Source organism: Hirundo rustica, chromosome 1 (genome assembly GCF_015227805.2).
Source record: "Hirundo rustica isolate bHirRus1 chromosome 1, bHirRus1.pri.v3, whole genome shotgun sequence".
NCBI classification, from domain to species: domain Eukaryota; kingdom Metazoa; phylum Chordata; class Aves; order Passeriformes; family Hirundinidae; genus Hirundo; species Hirundo rustica.
Genome location: NC_053450.1, coordinates 20,514,218 through 20,518,549, shown reverse-complemented (window position 1 = coordinate 20,518,549; position 4,332 = coordinate 20,514,218).

Genomic DNA, 4,332 nt, shown 5'->3' with positions numbered 1-4,332 from the left:
GCTGGGTGAGAGGCACCAGAAAGCTGTCCAGAGCAAGAACTGGAGCCAGATCTATGTGTGAGCTGTGGGCTGCACGGCTGCTGTGTGCCTGCCATTTCATTGCCAGGCTGCGGGTGACTCCCCTTGTATTGACTTACCAGCTTTGGGGTTTGAGATGGCTGATTCCTACAGAAATGCCCAAGCAGGCGGCATCCTCCAAAGCCTTAGACTCAGGGGACAGCAGCTGTGTGCCAGCCATGCAGGCAGAGCAGCAGTGGCCCGTGGAGGTGGGTGTGGGTCGGTGCATGCCATGGGTGCAGTGGGGCGGGCGCTGTGGGCTGCCTGCTGCTGCTGGAGCAGGGCTCCAGCCCTTTGGCAGCACCAGCGGTGGGAGAGCCCCTGCTCCAGGGAGATTGCAAAACGGATTTGGCAGAAGCAGCAGCACAGCATGCTAAATGTGCTAAGCTAAACCAGCTTTGCTTTGTGGATTGTTTTTCCTTTCTTACGAGCCACCAAACACCGCTTTGGGGCCCGAGCAGAGGCTGGGAATCCCTCTCCTGTTTCTGCCTTTCTCCTGCTTGTCCATTCCCCACTTGCCCAGCCCCTTGCAGGATCCCACAGGGTGCCCACAGCCACTGCAGCGGCCCCGCAGAAAAATGCGTTGTGGCTCAGTGGGACTCGGCTCCACGGTTCCAAGGGATGAAGGGCTGGGACTGCCAGGGGAACAGCGGCTGAGCCAGTGGCCGCAGCCTGGCACGCAGGAACCCGAGCGGCTCTCCTGCGGGGCTGCCCATGCAGTAGAGACTCCCTAAAGCCATCTAGAGAGTGTTTTAAGAGCAAATACTGCAAAGCATTGCCTGGCCTTCATCTAGCTAGCAGGAAAAAAAAGAAAAAAAAAAAAAAATACCCTGGAAAGCTATTCTGGTCTCGCATGAGTCTCAAGTGGAAAATTTCAGCTGAAGTGATTTCGGCTGGCGGGGTTAAGGGAGGTGAGACCCAGCTGCTGATGGCTCTGCAGCACGGACGGACAGACGGACGGCTCCGCAGGAGCCCGTGCCTGCCACGCGGGCAGGGCTGGGTCTGGCAGCGGCTCCGGTGGGGAGAAAGGAAACCTGAGCCCAGGGCAGCGCTGGGGCTGGGATGCCGCCTTCAGACGGCGTGGCCGCTGCCGCTGCTGTTTTTCCCCCCTCGCCTCGGAATAAAGCGTCCCAACTCTCCAGGGCTCAGGGCTGCCTCTCCAGCCTGTCCCGGCCCATGCGGGGGTGCAGCGGCCGGGACGCGGGGTGCGCCGGCCGGCGGGGCCGGTCCCTGTCCTGCGGGAATAACACGGGCACGTCACCAGCCCTGCTGAGGGCACGGGCCTCGAGCACCGGCCTTGAAGCCGTGCCAGGGGAGCTCGCCTCGGGCCAGGGACGCGGCCTGGAGCCGGCGGGGCGAGCGCCTGGCGGTCAGGCACAGCCGGAGGAGCGGGTGTCCTCATCCTTCCCCTCAGTGCTGATAGCCCCGGACCACGCACTTTAGCACCTAGAGTGGGCTGGTCGGGAGCCTGATATTCGGGTGGTCGTTGTTGGAAAGCAGTAGTAATTTGTTGAAAACGCAGCTTTTTATGGGAATGTTCGTATGTGTGTGGGAGACTGAGTCTTGTGGTCCTGTGTCCTGGAGTGTCTCCCACCTTTCCCCTCTATCTGGTACTAGCGTGGATAGGTCAGTCCCCATCCTCACACGGAACAAAAAGGTTTTGGATCCTCAGACCGCTCAAAAGAATGGGTTTTGCAGCCACCCGTACCCACAGCACCTGCCAGCACAGCTCCAGCCGTGTGGGCCAGCAGTGCTCGGCCAGGGTGGTGGTACATCTGGGACTGGAAAGGGGGTTTGTGATCCCGTGCCACAGGCTCACCGGGTAATTCTGTGGGGAAGAGGGCCGGGGAGGTCTTCGGTTCAGCCATTAGGTCAGACCAGGCTGCCCAGGGCCTCGTCCCGTTGGGGCTGGGAAAGCCTGCGGGAAAGGATCCCGACATCCTGTCTGCGCAACCCTTGGCACTGCCTAAAACATCCAGACGGCTTCCCCGCTCCGCAGTTCCAGGGGCATTCAAGGAGCGCGACGCGGCGGCTCGGAGCGTGCGGCGGGCGGCTGTGCCTCCCCCGGCGGGACACGGGCCGGGCTGCAGCGGGGCCGGGCTGCAGCGGGGCAGGGCTGCAGCGGGGCAGGACTGCAGCGGGGCCGGGCTGCAGCGGGGCAGGACTGCAGCGGGGCAGGGATGCAGCGGGGCCGGGATGCAGCGGGGCAGGGATGCAGCGGGGCCGGGATGCAGTGTGGCCGGGCTGCAGCGGGGCAGGACTGCAGTGTGGCCGGGCTGCAGCGGGGCAGGGATGCAGCGGGGCAGGGCTGCAGCGGGGCCGGGCTGCAGCGGGGCAGGGACATGCAGCCGGGCCGGGATGCAGCGGGGCCGGGATGCAGCGGGGCCGGGATGCAGCGGGGCCGGGATGCAGCGGGGCCGGGATGCAGCGGGGCAGGGCTTTCCCCGGCCGCCGCTGCGGCTCCGGGCGGGCGCTGGAGCTCCCTGCTGGCCGCAGCGCCGGACCGGCCCCGCTGCCACAGCTCCAGCGGCCGCCTGGGAAAGCGAGAGGGGCTGGGGCGGCTCCGCCCCGGTGTCCCAAGGCCGCTGCTTCAGGTGCTGCTGCCGAAGGGCGATACTCGCCCTGCGGAGCACTGGGCACGGCCGGCGCTCCAGGGGAGTTACAGGGAGGAGGAGCAGCACTGCTGCCCAGAACATCCCTCGGCCATCCCCGGCTGCAGTAAGGGACCGACAAGCGGTTGTAGTGCACAGCTCCTCTCTTGCTTCATCTCCTTCATGCCGGGGATTTCCATTAGAAAGGTGTAATAAACTTCTGACACACATAGCTGAGTGCTTCGCTTAAGGGTACGAAGAAGGGAATTCAGAGACCGGGTAGCTGAGCAAAATATACACTCAGGACCTAAATGCAAATTCTTGGGCCCAAATTCTCTCCCTTATTTGACTGATATGAAGGAGTTGCCCCATGTTGACATGGCACAGAAGGGCAGGTGGTGTTACACGATGCACATTTGATAGATTGGGCTCTGCACTACTGCCCACTGCAGCATTCAAGCATTTCCAGAGAACATTAAAATAAAGTATTTAACAGAATTTATGGGAAGCAGTCAGTGGAAGATGGGGGGCGAGTCCCAGCTGCCACATCCGAACTTAAGCTGACAAACACAATTAGCTTTGTCCTGCAAGCCGAGGGTAATCCTGTTAATGCCCCTAATTCAGCTCAGACTGTGCAGACATAAAAAATGAAAACATAAAGGGAAAAAAGCTTGCAAATAACACGAATAAAACTTGTTACTCCTAGCATAAGGACTGTAATTGGACGGGTCCCCACCCCTCCCACTTCTGTGAAAGGACCAGCTCTTAAGGAATACTCATGGAGTCCTGATTTAAAGAGACCTTCTCCTGCCTTCCCTTGGCAGCCCCTCTGCCAGTGCCACAGACACCCCCAGTCCCCTCAGCAGTGGATCCAACAGATCATGCTTTTCCCTAAAACTCAGGGAATGCACCTGACTCTCACATAGTAAAGCAGGAACTAGGTATAGTGAATTACATGCTACTACTTAGTTCAAAACTTAATATAAGGGATTAAACAAGAGCTCAGAGTGAGCAAGTCTGCAGTCAGTGCAGTACTTCAAGGAAAAATTAGGTGTGCAGCATCTGACGCCCTGCTGCAGTAGATGTGGCAGTCACAGATATTTTCTCCTTCATTTATGATCAGGCCAGTTAAACCTCCTTTGGTACACACACTGTTCCTTCTTGCTCCTTGCAGCAGTCAGCTGGCACTGCCAGTACCCAGAGCCCCTCCTATGGGCAGACACTGCCACCCCTGCTGGCATCCAGGCTGCTTCTTAGGGCTGCCTTTGCTTTCCAGCTGCTGCCCAAGGACTTCACAAAGCCCTGAGAGCAATTACCCTCTTCTCCTCACAGGAGACACAAGGTACAGTCCTGGTCCATCAGCAAGAGCAATCTGGACCAGAACAAGGGCAAGTGCCTGGCTGTGAAGGAGTAAGAGCTGTTTTCCATCCCAAGGTGTTGGTGTTGTGTTGGTCTTTTGGTTTGGTTGTTGTTTTTTTTTTTGGGGGGGGGGGGGGGGTGTGTTAGGCTTTTTGTTGTTGGGCAGGGTTGTTTTAGTTTGATTTTAGGTTTGTGTTTTTTTTTTTTAATTTAAAAAACCCCAAGGGTTCAAACCTGACACATAGACAGCTTCACACACGCACCTCCCCCCCACACCCCCTCCCCAAAAAAGCAGAAATGAGAGTACATAGGAAGCAGCAAAATA